This window comes from Heterodontus francisci, chromosome 7, assembly GCF_036365525.1.
Source record: "Heterodontus francisci isolate sHetFra1 chromosome 7, sHetFra1.hap1, whole genome shotgun sequence".
Taxonomy (NCBI): domain Eukaryota; kingdom Metazoa; phylum Chordata; class Chondrichthyes; order Heterodontiformes; family Heterodontidae; genus Heterodontus; species Heterodontus francisci.
Genome location: NC_090377.1, coordinates 37,550,287 through 37,569,491, shown reverse-complemented (window position 1 = coordinate 37,569,491; position 19,205 = coordinate 37,550,287). Strand labels below are relative to the sequence as shown.

At 42.8% G+C, this 19,205-nt stretch overlaps 1 protein-coding gene across 4 annotated transcripts in view; it reads right to left on the bottom strand.

Moving 5' to 3' along the window:
• The window catches only part of LOC137371926 (low-density lipoprotein receptor-related protein 1-like), a 1,827,029-nt gene that overhangs the window by 1,003,159 nt on the left and 804,665 nt on the right, over positions 1-19,205 (bottom strand). The gene's annotated exons all lie outside the window — the stretch shown is intronic.

Genomic DNA, 19,205 nt, shown 5'->3' with positions numbered 1-19,205 from the left:
TAGATCATGGCTGATCTTCTACCTCAACGCCATTTTTCCCACAATATCCCCATATCCGTTGATATTTTTAATATCCAGAAATCTATCAATCTCTGTCTGGAATATACTCAATGACTGAGCCTCCACAGCCCTCTGGAGTACAGAATTCCAAAGACTGACCACTCCCTGAGTGAAGAAATTTCTCCTCACCTCAGTCCTAAATGGCCTACCTCTTATTCTGAGACTGCGTTCCCTGGTTTTAGATCAGCTCCATCCACTTCCCCAACCAGAGGAAATGTTCTTCTTGCATCTACCCTGTCGAAACTCTAGAGAATATCAGCCCAGTCTCCTCAATCTCTCCTCATAGGACAATCCCACCATCTCAGGTATCAGTCCAGTGAACATTCATTGCACTCTTTCTATGGCAAGTATATCCTTCCTTAGGTAAGGAGACCAAAACTGTACACAATACTCCAGGTGCGGTCTCACCAAGGTCTATACAATTGCAACAAGACTTCTTTACTCCTGTACTCAAATCCCCTTGTAGTAAAGGTCAACATACCATTTGCCTTCCTACTTGCTTGCTACACCCGCATATTAGCTTTCAGTGACTTATGAACATGGACACCCAGATCCCTTTGGACATCAACACTTCCCAATTACTCACCATTTAAGAAATACTCTACATTTCTGTTTTTCCTACCAAAGTGGATAACTTCAAACATTTCCAAATTAAATTCCATCTGCCATGTTCTTGCCCACTCACTTAGCTTGTCTAAATCTCCTTGAAGCCTCTTTGCATCCTCCTCACAAATTACATTTTCACCTAGTTTTGTGTCATCAGCAAACTTGGAAATATTACATTTGGTCCCCACATCCAAATCATTGACATAGATTGTGAATAGCTGTGGCCCAAGCACTGATCCTTGCAGTACCCCACTAGTCACAGCCTGCCAACCTGAGAATGACCTGTTTATTCCAACTCTCTATTTTATGCCCTTTAAACAATTCTTAATCCATGTCAGTATATTACCCACAATCCCTTCTGCTCTAATTTTGCTTACTAAGCTGCGTGGGACCTTATCGAAAGCCTTCTGAAAATTCAAATATATCCTCAAAAAACTCTAACAGGCTTATCAAACATGATTTCCCTTTCATAAATCCATGTTGACTCAACCCACTCCTACCATTATTTTTTAAGTATTCCATTACATCCTTTATAATAGATTCTAGCATTTTCCCTACTACTGATTTCAGGCTAATTGGTCCATAGTCCCACATTTTCTCTCTCTCTCCTTTCTTAAATAGTGGGGTTACATTTTCTACCTTCCAATCTGCAGGAACTGTCCCAGAATCTATAGAATTTTGGAAGATGACCACCAACGCATAAAATATCTCTACGCCCACCACTTTCTACACTCTGGGATGTTGATCATCAGGTCCAGGTGATTTATCAACTTTCAGTCCCACTAATTTCTCCAGTACTACTTTTTTTACGAATACTAATTTCTTTCAGTTCCTCATTTTCGCTAGTCCCTTAGCTCTCTCGTATTCCTGGGAGATTTTTTGTATCTTCGTCTGTGAGGACAGGCACAAAGCATTTGTTTACTTTCTCATCATTTCCTTATTCCTCATTATACATTTTCCTGTAGTGGGCCCTGTCTTTGCTAATCTTTTCCTTTTTACATACCTACAATAGAAGTTGTGGTTCTGATGAAATGTCACTGACCTGAAATGTTAACTCTGCTGCTCTCTCCACAGACATGCCAGACCTGCTGAGTATTGCCAGCACTTTTTGTTTTTATTTATTATAGTAGAAGTTGTGGGCTTGGGAGGTGCTGTCAAAGAAACTGTAGCGAGTTCCTGTAATGCATCTTGCAGATGGTACACATTGCCACAATGTACCGGTAGTGAAGAAGTGGATGTTTAAGGTGGTGGATCGGTAGTCAACAAGCAGACTGCTTTGTCCAGGATGGTGCCATGTTTCTTGCATGCTGTTGCAGTTACACTCATGGAGGCAATTGAAGAGTATTCCATTACGTTCCTGAATTATGCCTTAAGTGGTGATGAGGCCTTAGTAAGTTATGAGGTGAGCCACTTATTGCAGAATAAGAATAAAGTGCTCTGGTAGCTACAGCATTTATGTAGCTGGCCAATAACAATCCCTTGGATATTGATGGTGGGGTTTCAGTGATGGTAATGACATTGAATGCAAAAGGGAGGTAGTTTTAGTCTCTCTTGTTAGTGATGGTCATTGCCTGGCACTTGTGTGGCATAACGACTTGCCACTCATCAGCCTAAACCTTGATGTTGTCCAGGTTTTGTTCCATTCAGGCAGGGACTGCTTCATTATCTGAGTAATTGAAAATGGAATGGAACACTGCATTCATCAGCAAACAGCCCCACTTCTGACCTTATAGAGTCATAGAGAGATACAGCACTGAAACAGGCCCTTCGGCCCACCGAGTCTGTGTCAACCAACAACCACCCATTTATACTAATCCTACAAATATTAATCCCATATTCCCTACCACATCCCCACCATTATGATGGAGGAAATATCATTGATGATGTAGCTGAAGGTGGTTGGCTCTAGGACATTTCTTTTTAGGAACTCCTGCAGCAATGTCTTGGGTCTGAGACCACAAACATCCTCCTTTGTGCTAGGTACAACTCAAGCAACGGCAGACTTTTCCCCTATTCCCATTGTCTTCAGTGTTACAAGGGCTCTTTGATGCAACACTTAGTCAAATACTTCCTCGATGTCAAGGGCAGTCAGTCTTATCTCACTTCTGGAATTCAACTCTTTTTTCCATATTTGGATCAAGGCTCAATGAGGTCTGGAGCTGTGTGAGCCGGGTGGAAGGAAGCCAAACTGAGCATGGTGAGCAGATTATTTGTAAGTGCCAATTGATAGCATTGTTCATGACCACTTCCACTACTTTGCCAATGATTGAGAGTAAGTAAGTTAACAGGATGGTAATTGCCCGGGTTATGTCTTGCCTTTTGTGGACAGGACATAGCAGGGCAATATTCCACATTGTCCTTTAGATGCCAGTATTGTAGCTGTACTGGAACAGCCTGATGTTTATTTTAAATGATCCAATGTGATTTCCAACTTAATTTAGTACCCTTTAATTGAAACACTTCTGCTTGCGCATACGACTTACTCCTAAATTTCAAGCTGTGCTTCCCAGTTACTGAATTCATCATCATTGTGAACTGTGTGTCTGGGCCAACTTAATCAATTCCCTTCATAATTCAAAAACAGAGGTGATCCCAAAGTTTCTTCTTTTCCCATAAGTACAAGTTCTACTTCCTACCCTTTGCTGAGAATGCAGATCCCTGACAGCTGATATAATTTTTCTTATCCTACACTATACTCTGTTAAAGGTATTATGAGTCTTCCTGTGGTATAAAGACCAATACTGCAGAAATCCAGTCAAAATTTAACCAGCACATTATTGCAGGAGTATAGAATGTAAGAGCCCATTGAGAAGAATTTTAACTTGCCCCCACTGGCAGGTACTGATAGGCGTGTGGTTAAAATGGAATGCGAAACTTATTGCTGACCTGCTGCTAATTATAATTTTAAATTGTGAATGCAAAGGTTGTCTGCCTGAAACCAGCAGGGTCCCAGTGATGTCATTTTAATGTTGGCCAGAGCAGGGAAGTAGTTGTGGATTTCCTGACAGGCTGAAGTCCACTGGAGGAGGATCAGTTAGAGAAGAGGCCCCTCCAGGTAAATTTATTCATTTCCTTTGAGGGGTGAGGAGGAGGAGAACCCCATAGGAAACTGTATGGTTTCGCTGCACGAACAACACTCCCCACATCCCCCATCTCCATCACCACCCACCCACCTTCACAAATCGCTGACAGCCTGGAATCCCTACCCCCTCCATCTCTGCCAGTACATTAGGCCCAGTGGCAGTCTCAGGGTTGACCAGTTTTAATGGCCAGGCAGCTGACTTATTTGCCTGGCCTTTTTCAAAATCGTTTTGGAGTCCTTCTACCTTTGTCCACAAAACAACATTGACTACACTTCAAAAGTAATTCAGTGATAATCTATGTTTCCTTGTTATCCATTCAAAATCTTAATTTTGAAAAAAATCCATTAGATTTTCCTCTGCCTCTCACTGTGAGCAAATAAAAAAAAATGAACAAGAGGGATTTTGATACAATATGTCCTCACTGACAATAGTTATTCTTCTAATGTCTAGCTAGTTTATTACCCAGTTTACAACATTTTTTTAATCATTACCTTTCAGTTTAGCTGTAGGTCTCTTGTTACAGGCTTACCAAATGTTCTTTGAAAGTCAGGATATATATCAAGGCATAGGGTACCAATTTTATTGTCAAATCTGTGGCATACTCAAAAATGTGAATTTATTTGTTAGGCATTACTTAGCTTTCATAAATCTTGCTTAAATGCATTTCAAACTTTTCTGTAACAATTTCTTTCCACTATATTTTCCACTTTTAATGTCAGACAGGAAAGAATATTGGACTGAAAATACGCATTGCAATTGTAACAAATGGATCCTTACCAATTTCCATTATATTTCCCTCTCTGCTATTTCAAATAGATAAATGGTTTAACACCGCTACTAAAATAGTAGAAGAATTTCAGATGAACATGTTAAGCATTTGTATTCGAATGTACTGTCAGGAGAAAGCTTGAATCTTTTTCACTTCTTTTAATGTCAGAAGTTGTTTTCCAATTTTCTGGTACAATCCCAGTGCTCAATGGGCTATAAAGCATTTCTGCTGCAGCATCCACTATTTTCAGCTTAATTTCCTTAAATGTGCCTGGATACAGTAAATGTGGTCCTCACTAAAGATTTAAGTATTCCATTTTTATCGCCTTTACTCACTCCATGAGCTTGAATGTATTCCCTACTCTTACAGGTCCCATCATTTTCTATTATAGAATTTCCATATATTTTTTGTAAAAATTTGGAATCTGTATTTTTAAAAACTGAAGAGGCTGACCTTTGGGTGTTTTTTTTAAAGAAGGTGGTCCTGTAAACAAGCTTTTCTGGAAAGCATGTGATTTCCAGTAAACATAGCAGGGGGTTTTGACCTAAGAGCTACCATTTGTTGTGACAAGAGAGAATTTATGGCTTAGCATGAGACTTGCTTGGAAAAGTTAGTTTCACTTTGAACTGTTGAAAGATGGTTTTTGGACTAAAAGCAAGCAGTTGCAATCTACATATGGACCTGCCAGGAGATCAGAAGAAAAACCAGAAAACTGTTACCTCTCTTTGAAGAATCTCTGCTAATAAAAAGCAAAAGCCTGTATGAAGTGGTACTCTTGCGTCCTGAAATTAACAAACTCTGAATGCTTGCAGAAAGCTGGCATCTTTAAAAAGGACTTTAGCATCGAATGTGTGTGAGAACTAACACCTGTAGATGCACCCCTTTTGGAAGACCTATGTGAAGCTTCTGCAGTTGAATTTCTGTGAACACCTACCCAAAACAGACTGTTCATCAACGTCGCCTGGAAAGATTCCAAGTGGCAACAAACTATTCGACTTTGGGACACCTCGCGAAACCAAAGGACTTCCATCTCTTCGCTTCAGTATAAGTTTTTTAAAAATTCATTTTATTGCTTTGAAACAGCTGTAAATAAAACTCCCCTTTTGCCCGGTTAACCAGTTTTTTGATGTATGTGCGTGTGCGAAAGGGCGTGGATAATAATACAGGGCTTTAATATTTCGATTTGCATATGTATTTACTTAATTATTGGTTAAGACATGGTTTTATAATAAACGTATAATTTTGTTGTTTATTAAAGAAACCTGGTTGGTGTGCTTTATTCTGCGGACAAAGAAAGTATCTAATTGGCTGTTTCAGTAAGTGGGAAAATGTATTGATCTGTTGTGACCTGTGGAGAAGTGGGACAGAATTAACAGTGCACTCCTCCCGCCTCAGTCGTAACACTAGTATAAGAAAAACTAATGTTTCCATCATGCTATTTCCTTCATGCACTGTCTTATTCTCATGTTTAACGGGCCCATTTTTTTCTTTAGGTACTTTAACAATTACAAGAAGCATATGCAAAATTTCCTCTAAAACTATTTTGTTCCTCCAGTTCTCTCTTTTCAAACCTTATGACTTATACATTTTTCAATCTCGGCATCAAGATAGCATTTGACTGAATCTGATAATGGAGCCCAGTAAAACTGAGATAGATGTGGATCAGAGAGAAAATCCTCCAGTGGCTGGACTACAATTTTAACTCAGGCCTGAGCAGGGAAGTTGCTGTGGCTTTTCTGCTAGACCAAAGCTGGTGAGAAGAGGATCAACCCTGGATGAGGCTATTTTTTTTTTCTTTCCATTTTGGAGCCAGAAAGAACTGAAATGGAATGGCAGCATGTTAAACAGGTCTTATTTATGGAGCAGCAGGTAGGTTTCCAACAACATCAACCCATCAACCAGGAGTAGAAAACCTCCTGAACCTCGAGATCAATTTCAAATCCATTCTTGGCTACTTTGACACCATTCATGTTGCTGATATTTTCTTTACACTTATCCATATTAAAGTGCATCTGTCAATATTCCACCTGGTTGCAATTTCTCTAACTTATTTTATTGTTTCTGAGATGCCTTCTCAGGTTCAACAGTCTTGCATGTTTGATACCATCTATAGATTTGACCATTTCACATGGAATGTCTGAATTCATGCGTAAGTTAATGCAGCAGTTAGAGTCATAGAGTTATACAGCACATAAACAGGCCCTTCGGCCCATCGTGTCTGTGCCGGCCATCAAGCACCTAACTATTCTAATCCTATTTTTCAGCACTTGTATGTTATGGCATTTCAAGTGCTCATCGAAATACCTCTTAAATGTTGTGAGGGTTCCTGCCTCTACCATCACTTCAGGCAATGCATTCCAGATTCCAACCACCCTCTGGGTGAATTTCTTTCCCCCTCAAATCCCCTCTAAACCTCCTGCCCCTTACCTTAAATCTATGCCCCCTGGTTTTTGACAGGACAGTTATTGGGGCAGCACAGTGGCGCAGCGGTTAGCACCGCAGCCTCACAGCTCCAGCGACCCAGGTTCAGTTCAGGGTACTGCCTGTGTGGAGTTTGCAAGTTCTCCCTGTGATTGCGTGGGTTACCACCAGGTGCTCCAGTTTCCTCCCACAGCCAAAGACTTGCAGGTTGATAGGTAAATTGGCCGTTGTAAATTGCCCCTAGTGCAGGTAGGTGGCAGGAGAATGGTGGGGATGTGGTAGGGAATATGGGATTAGTATAAATGGGTGGTTGTTAGTCGGCACAGACTCAGTGGGCAAAAGGGCCTGTTTCAGTGCTGTATGACTCCTCCGCTAACCTATCAATGCCCCTCATAATTTTGTATACCTCAATCATGTCCCCCTTCAGCCTTCTCTGTTCTAAGGAAAACAACCCTAGTCTTTTCAGTCTCTTTTCACAGCTGAAATGCTCCAGCCTAGGCAACATCCTGGTGAATCTCCTCTGCTCCCTCTCCAGTGCAATCACATCCTTCCTATAGTGTGGTGCCCAGAACTGTACACAGTACTCCAGCTGTGACCTAACTAGCGATTTATACAGCTCCATCATAACCTCCCTGCTCTTATATTCTATGCCTCGGCTAATAAAGGCAAGTATCCCATATGCCTTCCTAACTACCTTATCTACCTGTGTTGCTGCCTTCAGTGATCAATGGACAAGTACACCAAGGTCCTTCTGACCTTCTGTACTTCCTGAGGTCCGACCATCCATTGTATATTCCCTTGCCTTGTTAGTCCTCCCAAAATGCATCACCTCACACTTCTCAGGATTAAATTCCATTTGCCACTACTCCGGCCCATCTTACCAGCCCACCTATATTATCCTGTAATCTAAAGCTTTCTTCCTCACTATTTACGACACCATCAATTTTTGTGTCATCTGTGAACTTACTTATAATACTTCCTATATTCATGTCTAAATCATTAATGTACACTACAAACAGCAAGGATCCCAGCACCGATCCCTGTGGTACACCACTGGTCACAGACTTCCACTCGCAAAAGCAACCCTCGACCATTACCCTCTGTTTCCTGCCACCAAGCCAATTTTGGATCCAATTTGCCAAATTGCCCTGGATCCCATGGGCTCTTACCTTTAGATTAGATTAGATTAGATTAGAGATACAGCACTGAAACAGGCCCTTCGGCCCACCGAGTCTGTGCCGACCGTCAACCACCCATTTATACTAATCCTACACTAATCCCATATTCCTACCAAACATCCCCACCTGTCCCTATATTTCCCTACCACCTACCTATACTAGTGACAATTTATAATGGCCAATTTACCTACCAACCTGCAAGTCTTTTGGCTTGTGGGAGGAAACCGGAGCACCCGGAGAAAACCCACGCAGACACAGGGAGAACTTGCAAACTCCACACAGGCAGTACCCAGGATCGAACCCGGGTCCCTGCAGCTGTGAGGCTGCAGTGCTAACCACTGTGCCACTGTGCCGCCCTTCTTAACCAATCTCCCATGCGGGACCTTATCAAAGCCTTACTGAAGTCCATGTAGACTACATCAACTGCCTTACCCCTCATCTACACATCTAGTCACCTGCTCGAAAAATTCAAGCAAGTTAGTTAGACATGATCTCCCCCTGACAAAGCCATGCTGACTATCCCTGATTATTCCCTGCCTCTCCAAGTGGACATTAATCCTGTCCCTCAGAACTTTTCCAATAGTTTCCCAGCTACTGATGTTAGACTCACCGGCCTGTAATTACCTGGTCTATCCCTGCTACCCTTCTTGAATGATGGTACCACATTCGCTGTCCTCCAGTCCTCTGGCACCTCTACCGTGGCCAGAGAGGATCTGAAAATTTGTGTCGGAGCCCCTGCTATCACCTCCCTTGCCTCACACAACAGCCTGGGATACATCTCATCTGGGCCTGGGGATTTATCCACTTTTAAGCCCGCTAAAGCATCTTATACTTCCTCCCTTTCAATGCTAATATGTTCAAGTATATCGCAATCCCCCTCCCTGATCTCTACACCTACATTGTCGTTCTCCACAGTGAAAACAGATGAAAAGTAATCATTTAAAAGCTCACCTATGTCCTCTGGCTTCGCACACAGATTGCCACTTTGGCCCCTAATGGGCCCTACTCTTTCCCTGGTTATCCTCTTACCCTTAATATACTTAGAAAATGCCTTAGGATTTTCCTTTATATTGACCGCCAATGTTTTTTCATGTCCCCTCCGCTCTCCTAATTACTTTTTTAAGTACCGCCCTACACTTTCTATACTCCTCTAATGCCTCCGCTGTTTTCAGTGCTCCGAATCTGCCATAAGCCTCCTTTTTTTTCCTGATCAAATACTCTATATCCCTTGACATCCAGTGCTCCCTGGACTTGACATGGTGGCCTGAACTCTCACTATTTCCTCTTTGAATGCCTCCCATTGGCCTGATGTAGACTTTCCTACAAGTAGCTGCCCCAGTCCACTTTGGCCAGATCCTGTTTCATCAAATTGAAATCAGCCTTCCCCCAATTCAGTACCTTTATTTCTGGCCCATCTTTGTCCTTTTTCATAACTACCTTAAATTTTACAGAGTTATGGTCACTATCCCTGAAATGCTCCCCCACTGATACTTCTATCACTTGTCCAGCTACATTCCCTAGGATTAGGTCCAGTACTGCCCCTTCTCTTGTAGGACTTTCTACGTACTGGCTCAAAAAGCTCTCCTGTATGCATTTTAAGAATTCCTCCCCCTTTAAGCCTTTTGCACTAAGACTATCCCAGTTGATATTAGTAAGTTTAGTTTAGTTTAGTTTAGAGATACAGCACTGAAACAGGCCCTTTGGCCCACCGAGTCTGTGCCGACCATCAACCACCCATTTTATACTAATCCTACACTAATTCCATATTCCTACCACATCCCCATCTGTCCCTATATTTCCCTACCACTTACCTATACTGGGGGCAATTTATAATGGCCAATTTACCTATCAACCTGCAAGTCTTTGGCATGTGGGAGGAAACCGGAGCACCCGGAGGAAACCCACGCAGACACAGGGAGAACTTGCAAACTCCACACAGGCAGTACCCGGGTAGCTGGAGCTGTGAGGCTGCGGTGCTAACCACTGCGCCACTGTGCCGCCCCTAATATTATTACCCTATTATTTTTACACCTCTCCGAGATTTGCCTGCATATCTGTTCCTCTATCTCTCCCTGACTGTTTGGAGGCCTGTATTACACGCACAGCCAAGTGATTGCCCTTTTGTTCTTAAGTTCTACCCAGATGGACTCATTTGAGAAACCTTCTAAGATATAATCCCTCCTTTCTGCAGTAATTGACTCCTTGATCAACAGTGCAATACCACCTCCTCTTTTATCCCCTCCCCTATCACGCCTGAAGATTCTATACCCTGGAATATTGAGTTGCCAGTCCTGCCCCTCCCTCAGCCATGTCTCTGTGATGGCAATAATATCATAATTCCATGTGCTAATCAATGCCCTCAATTCATCTGCCTTACTAGTAAGATTCCTTGCATTAAAGTATATGCAATCCAGCCTTGCATTTTTCACTTCTGCCTTAACAGGTTTTGCTCTGCTTTCCAGACTGATTCAGTTTCTTTTCTATATTTGGCTGTGCCTCACCTCCTACTGTACCTTCACTCTGTATCCCATCCCCCTGCCAAATTAGTTTAAACCCCAACAGCACAAGCAAACCTCCCAGCAAGGATGTTGGTCCCGTTCCGGTTCAGGTGCAGCCCATCCAACTTGTACAGGTCCCACCTTTGCCAGAAACAGACCCAGTGATCCAGGAACCTAAAGCCCTCCCTCCTGCACCATCTCCTCAGCCATGCATTCATGTGCTTTATCCTCCTATTCCTATATTCGCTAGCATGTGGCACAGGGAGTAATCCAGAGATTACAACCTTTGAAGTCCTGCTTTTTAATCTGCTACCTAGCTCCCTAAATTCTTGTTGCAGGACCTCATCCCTCTTTCTACCTATCCCGTTGGTACCAATGTGTATCATGACCTCTGACTGCTCCCGCTCCCCCTTCAGAATGTCCTACAGCCGCTCCATGACATCCTTGACTCGAGCACCAGGGAGGCAACATACCATTCTGCAGTCACGCTTGCGGCAACAGAAATGCCTATCTGCACCCCTTACGATTGAATCCCCAATCACTACAGCTCTTCCACTCCTTTTCCTTCCCTGCTGTGCAGCAGAGCCCTCCGTGGTGCTGCTTTCTCCTGGGATGTCATCCCCCCCAACAGTATCCAAAGCTGTTTATCTGTTTGAGAGGGGGATGGCCACAGGAGACTCCTGCACTACCTGCCTGCGCCTACTACTCCGTCTGGCGGTCACCCATCCCTTTTCTGCCTGTGCAGCCATTACCTGCGGTGTGACCACCTCACTAAACGTGCTATCCACGACGTCCTCAGCATTGCGGATGCTCCACAGTGAATCCATCCGCAGCTCCAGCTCCGTAATGCTGGTAGCCAGTAGCTGCAGATGGATACACTTCCTGCACACATGGTCGTCAGAGACACTGGAAGCATCCCTGATTTCCCACATAGCGCAGGAGAAGCATATCACGGGGCTGAGCTCTCCTGCAATGACTTACCCTTAGATTAATTAGTTACTCCCTTAATTAAAAAATACTAATTACATTAGGGGCCTTGTTCTACCCACTACAATTTAAAGTCCTTAATAAGTTATACTGAATTAAAAAAACTTTAGTAGTACTCACCTTATCACCAGAGGGTTTTTTTCAACTAGAAAAACTTTCCCCTTATTTTTTTCAGCTATTTAAATGCGCTAACAGCTGCTACTCACCCAACCAATCACCTTGCAGATTTCCCTTGAGGTCACTAAGTTTATTTCGTGTCTCAGCGCGCACCGAGAGAGAGAGCAGGTCCACAGCCGCCGCTGTTCCTGTCTTCAGGTAAGTGAGGGCCTCGAGCCCCGTGCTCTCTTTTATAGCTCCCGCTCCGGATCAGCTTCCGCCCAGGCCCGCCAGCCGCCACCGCTCCTGTCTTCAGGTAAGTGAGGGCCTCGAGCCCCATGCTCAACACTAATGCTCAAATATTGGGTAGGCAGTGGAGTCGTGGTAATGTCACTGAACCAGTAATCCAAATGCCTAGGCTAATGATCTGGGGACATAGCTTCAAATCCCACCACAGCAGATGAAATTTAAATTCGATTCATAAATCTGGAATTAAAAGCTAGTATAATGGTGACCATGAAACCATTGTTGTTTGTTATAAAAACCCATGTGGTTCACGAATGTCCTTTCGGGAAGGAAACCTGCTGTCCTTTCCTGGTCTGGCCTACATATGACTCCAGATCAGACCCAGAGCAATGTGGTTGACTCTTAAATGCCTTCAGTGGGCAATTAGGGATGGGCAATAAATGCTGGCCTAGCCAGTGATGCCCACATCCCATGAATAAATAAAAGATCAATCTACTGAGCCCTCCCACTCTTGCAACACAATTCCTCAAACAAGTATCCACTGCTTTCAACACTTTTGCCAATTTCTTATAGATATTAAAGCAGAGCATTATCAAATCCTTTTTAGAAGTCAAGTTATTCCTTGCTATTGGACTTTCCACAGTCGATTTCGGCAGCCCATTTTTCATACAGCTCATGGAATTTGGTCAGACTCGATCCTCCCATCTGCATCAAGGTTAGATGCTGCTTACAAGGTTATTTTAATACAAACAATAGTTATGGTTATTCCTATTAATTAATTATATTATTTTACCAAGTATCAATATGAGACTGAATGGATCTGTTGACTAAGTCTGTTCTGTCACTATTTTTGATAATGGTACATGTCAAGCTAGTTCTAATCTACCAAGATTGCCCAAGAAATGCAGTCTTTTTTACGATCAAATGCCTCAAAAATCTCAATAGGATTCAGACAAATACTATCCATGTCTAAAGGATTAATTTGTTTTGAGCCCTTCTGGCCTGTCTAGGAAATCCATTTGTTTTATTTATACAAGTTGGTGCAATGGCCAGACAAGTGACTGATGAAGTTCAATGCGGAGAAGTATGAAGCGATTCATTTTGGTAGGAAGAACACGAAGAGGCAATATAGTACGACTCTAAAAGGGGTGCAGCAGCAGAGGGACCTGGGTGTATACGTGCATAAGTCATTGAAGGTGGCAGGATAGATTGAGAGAGTGGTTAATAAAGCATACAGTATCCTAAGCTTTATTAATATGGGCATAGAGTACAAGAGCAAGGAGGTTATGTTAAATGTATAAAACACTGGTTTGGCCTCAACTGGAGTACTGCATCTTGTTCTGGGCGCCATACTTTAGGAAAGATGTAGGGGCATGGGAGAGAGTGCAGAAAAGATTCACGAGAATGGTTCTAGGGTTGAGGAACTTCATTTACAAAGATAGATTGGAGAAGTTGGGACTGCTTTCCTTGGAGGTAAGAAGGCAACATTTAACATTTAATAAGTATTTAGATGAGCACTTGAAATGCCATAGCATACAAGGCTATGGGCCAAGTGCTGGAAAATGAGATTAGAATAGTTCGGTGCTTGATGGCCGGCACAGACATGATGGGCTGAAGGGCCTGTTTCTGTGCTGTATGACTCTATGACTGTAAGGCTGAGAGGAGATTTGATAGAGATATTCAAAATCATGAGGAGTCTGGAAAGAATAGATAGGGAAAAACTGCTCCCACTGGTGAAAGGATCAAGAACGAGAGGGCACAAATATGAGGAAATTGGCAAAAGCAGCAATGGCGACATGAGGAAAAACTTTCTCATGCAGCGAGTGATTAGGATCTGGAATGCACTGCCAGTGTGTGTGGCAGAGGCAGGTTCAATCGAGGCATTCAAAATGGAATTAGAATAGTTATTTGAAAAAGAAGAATGTGAAGGGTTATGGGGAGAAGGCAGGGGTATGGCACTAAATGAATTGCTCATTCGGAGAGCTGGTGCAGATATGTTGGGCTGAAAGGTCTCCTTCCATGCAACAACAATTCTGTGATTCTGTGTCAAAGTAGTTCATTCTGCTAGATTATTCCTATTTAAGGAAGCCATATTGAACACTTGGAGGAAATAATTATTGAGTATATTAATTGTATTAAGTTCACTCTCAGTTTCACTCTGTTAGTGTATTTTATGGTTCTAACCTCTTCTCTGACTGCCCTCTGGCTGTTAAACTTTTGAAAGATTTTCTTACTATTCTGCTTTACATTTGAAGATATGCTTTTCTCCAGGTCTCTATTTGCTACTGTGACCGGTGTCTGCATGCTCGTCTACCCAAGCAGCTGTTTTCAACTTTTTCCCTGCAGGATTTGTAGAGATTGTTTTTCCCCCTTATTTCACTTTTCACTTTCAATTAAGGGTTAATCCATTTAGGGTTATACTTGTTGACTCGAAATATGTTTATGTCCTACATGTTCTATATTATGTATTTAAAATCTACTAACGTGTTGTACACTCTCCACCCCTAAACAAACAAAAATTGCTTAATCTGGTCATTCATTTCCTTGCAATTAACTTATTAGAAATAATTGATCTGGTTCTGATCCTGGTTATGTCTAGATCTTGGATAATGAAAAACTTGTTTATTATACTTCAAGGGAGCCATAATTTTAATTTCCTATGTATTGCATTATATACAAACCTACAAACATACAAATTAGGAGCAGGAGTAGGCCACTCGGCCCCTCGAGCCTGCTCCACCATTCAACAAGATAATGGCTGAACTGATTGTAACTTCAACTCCACATTCCCGCCTACTACTGATAAGCTTTCACCCTGTTGCCTATCAAGAATTTACCTACCTCCACCTTAAAAATATACAAAGACTCTGCTTCCATCGCATTTTGAGGAAGAGTTCCAAAGATTCACGACCCACAGGGAAAAAAATTTCTCCTCAACTCTGTCTTAAATGGGGGACCCCTTATTTTCAAATAGTGACCCCGAGTTCTAGATTCTCCCACAAAAGGAAACATCTTTTACACATCCACTCTCAGGATCTTATATATTTCAATCAAGTCTCCTCTTACTCTTCTAAACTCCAGGATAAAGGCTAGCCTATCCAATCTTTCCTTATAAGCCAATCCGCCCATTTCAGGTATTAGTCTAGTAAACCTTCTCTGAATTGCTTCCAACGCATTTACGTTCTTCCTTAAATAAGGAGATCAATACTTTACACGGTGCTCCAGATGTAGTCTTACCAATGCCGTGTATAACTGAACCATAACCTCCCTACTTTTGTATTCTATTCCCCTTGCAATAAACGATAACATTCTATTAGCTATCCTAATTACTTGCTGTACCTGCAAACTAACCTTTTGCGATTCACGCACTAGGACACCCAGATCCTTCTGCATCTCAGACCTCTGCAATCGCTCACCATTTAGATAATATGCTTCTTTTTTACTCTTCCTGCCAAAATGGACAATTTCACACTTTCCCACATTATACTCCATTTGCCAGATCTTTGCCCACTCACTTAACCTATCTATATCCCTTTGTGGCTGCCTTATGTCCTCTTCACAACTTACTTTCCTACCTATCTTTGTGTCATCAGCAAATTTAGCAACCATACCTTTGGTTCCTTCATCCAAGTCATTTATATAAATTGTAAAAAGTTGAGGCCCTAGCATTGATCCCTGTGGCACACCACTCATTACATTGTGCCAACCAGAAAATGACCCATTTGTGCCTACTCTCTGTTTCTTGTTAGCTAGCCAAACTTCTATCCATGCCAATATGTTACCCCCTATACCATGAGCTTTTATTTTCCACAATAACCTTTGATGTGGCACCTTATCAAATGCCTTCTGGAAATCTATGTACAGTATATCCACTGGTTCTCCTTTATCACAGCACATGTCACTTCTTCAAAGAACTCCAATAAATGGGTTAAACTTGATTTCCCTTTCACAAAACCACATTAACTCTGCCTAGTTACCTTGAATTTTTCTAAGTGCCCTGCGATAACATCTTTAATAATAGCTTCTAACATTTTCCATATGACAGATGTTAAGCTAACTGGCCTGTAGTTTCCTGCTTTCTGTCTCCCTCCCTTTTTGAATAAAGGAGTTACATTCACTGTTTTCCAATGTAATGGAACCTTCCCCAAATCTAGGGAATTTTGGAAAATTAAAACCAACTCATTAACTATCTCACTAGCCACTTCTTTTAAAATCCTAGGATGAAGTTCATCAGAACCTGAGCACTTGTCAGTCCACAGCTCCAACAATTCTCTCAGTATAACTTCCCTGGTGATTGTAATTTTCTTGAGTTCCTCCCTCCCTACTATTTCCTGATTTCCAGCTATTTCTGGGATGTTACTTGTATCCGCTATAGTGAAGACCAATGCAAAATACCTGTTCAATTCATCTGCCATCTCCTTATTTTCCATTACTAAGTCACCAGACTTGCTTTCTGTAGGACCAATGCTCACTTTGTTAAGTCTTTTCTTTTTAAAATATCTATAGAAACTCTTACTATCTGTTTTTATATTTCTAGCTAGCTTTCTCTCGTAGTCAAATGTTTTCCTCCTTATTAATCTGTTCGTCATTCTTTGCTGATTTTTACATTCTGTCCAATCTTCTGATCTGCCACCCATCTTTCCATAATTATACGCATTTTCTTTAAGTTTGATACTATCTTTAACTTTTTAGTTAACCACGGATGGTGGGTCCTCCCCTTGGCATTTTTCTTTCTCTGTCTAATATATTTATTCTGTGTATTCTGAAATATCCCCTTAAATGTCTGCATCTCTATTAACCTATCCCTTAACCTACTTTGCCAGTTCACTTTAGCTAGCACTGCTTTCATGCCCTCATAATTGCCCTTATTTTACCTGGATTTGATACCTTTAACAAGTCAAGACATGAACTGCATCTCTGGCTTCCCTGATGCATTGGGTCACAAAGCAGCCATTCATTATTTTTGCTAATTAGGACTCTGAATCACGTGGTTATTTGAAATTTATATTTGGTTGATTGCTGTTATGCCCAGTATAGGCATGTCCTATTCATAACTTTTTACATGGACTATCTCCAGCATGGTATCTTCTGGAACTGAATTTTCCTTTTGTTCTAAATGAACCACAATGGACATGGACTGCAAAGATGACCTTGACTTGTGTATTCAAGAACTGACTCACTGTCTGTAAGGACCAAAGAATACCTTCCAGACTAAGAAGTGTCATCAATGCCCATCCTGAAACCATAGGGAGACATTCCTGAATTGAATGGTTTTCTCCTGAAACAAAGGTGGTGAATGTCTTAACCCTCCTCAGATGACTGTATCAGAACAATAAACAGGATGAGGCTAATCAACCTAGACCCCCACCATATTTGGAAAAGGAACTGTGAGATGTCAGCAGTGGTCGAGGGGCTGCCATTAGCATATTGATCTCTCTGTGAAGTATGACTATCTCCTTCTTTCCTCATGCAAGACAAGAAGGCCCATAACAGCAGGCAGACATTGCAGACTGGTGGAAAAATACCAGACATCTGGACACTCTCGACAGCTGAGGAGGCGGCGAATTGGCAGGGATCCAGGGTAGGCACTCAATAGCGGATGGAGAAACTGGAGTCTGTACACAGGAGAGTGAGGATTGTCTTCCATCCACATACAGTTCACTTCTGGAGACCCACATCACGCATGGTTGGCATGCTGTGATCTGCACAGCCCAACCCACACATGTTGTGTTCTCTCACGCAGGTCGGTGTCCGCAGAAATCTCCAGCAGAGAGGGGAGATCATTCCACCACTGAGGAGGAGGAGCAGTCAGAGGATGTACCATCACATCACTCTCCTGTACCTCCGCCAGTGCAGATACTTTCACCTCAGTGCGTTTTCGCTCGGCTTTAGAATCAGGGTCACAAGCTGGTGAGAGCACTATGTGCGCTCGAGCAGCTGGCTGAGACAACTGAGGCCTCTGACAGTCGAAGGACTGTGGGTAACCAGGCACATGCTAAGCCCCAGGCATGGTGGAGTTGCAGACAGAGGTAAGGCAACATCTGGCTGAGATGCCAGAGGCCATGCACAGCCACGAGCAGATGATAGAGGAGTCCATCCACGCCATGAGTGCTGCCCTCTCTCAAATGTGCGAGCATATGGCTTCCTCGATCGAAAGGCTGGCGACCCTCGGAGAGCTGGATCCCACATACGTGCAGAACGGCACACCATTGACTTGGCCACGAGCTCGCTTCAGCAGTGGCAAGGAAGAGAAGGACAAGGCCCCTGGAGTCTTCTCCAGCTCCTTATCCTTCTCTGGTCGGCAGGGAGGTTCAAGTGAGCCGTGAAAGGGAGGAGGAGAGGCTGACTGCCACAGCTGGGGGCACCCTCAGGGCACTCTGAGTGTGAACAGCGGCTCCTCAGCCTCTCCAGTCACCACGATGCCTGAGGAAAGCCCTGCACCTGTGGTTGCCAGAGGATAGCCGCCAAAGTCATCTCAGGCCATCTGATCAGCTGCCTGCCTCCAGCTCAGCTGCTGGCGCTGGGGGTCACACCTCATAGAAGCTCCCGCAAACGTGTTAAGAAAAGCACCTAGTCACACTTAGGGTATCTTAGGTGCTTGATATTTGTTTTGTCATAACTTTTTTTGCTGTTGAAGTTAAATTTCATTGTGGAAACTGCTTATTCTTTCATGCCTTAATTGTTAGACTTTTCCCCCTTAGTGGCTGTCAGTGTTCTTAAGTCTTCATTAATGATATACACAGGCTTTATATTCAGAATCAACACAAACACTATTTACTGTCTTACTTACCTACATTGCATGAATCTCAGGTCCAGGTCTGTTCCTTGATTGTGTGTGTCTGCTTTCTGTAAAGCCATGTGCTGAGTGTGTCTCTCACAATGGTCTAATTATGTTATCAGTTGCATTAGTGGCTTGGCCTCTTAAAGCTATGGCTGCTTAAACGTGAAGTCGCCACTGCACTATGTTACAAGTGTGTCTGCAATGATTTCACTCTGAGTGGCCACCATGGTCACTGGATGTGGGGTAAGTGTGAGACTGTCTCTTGCCTCCTTGGCCCATCACTCAATGTACCTGGCCTCCAGTGCAAGGGATTCAACATCCAGTGCTGCCTGCTCATCACTCTCCTCTGCGTCCTCCACATCAGTTGAGGAGTGGTGCTCAAACATGTCATCATCATGCAAGGCCTCCCCCTTCTGCAGTGATAGATTGTGCAGAGCACAGCAGACCGCCACAATACGCGAGACCCTCGCTGGTACATAC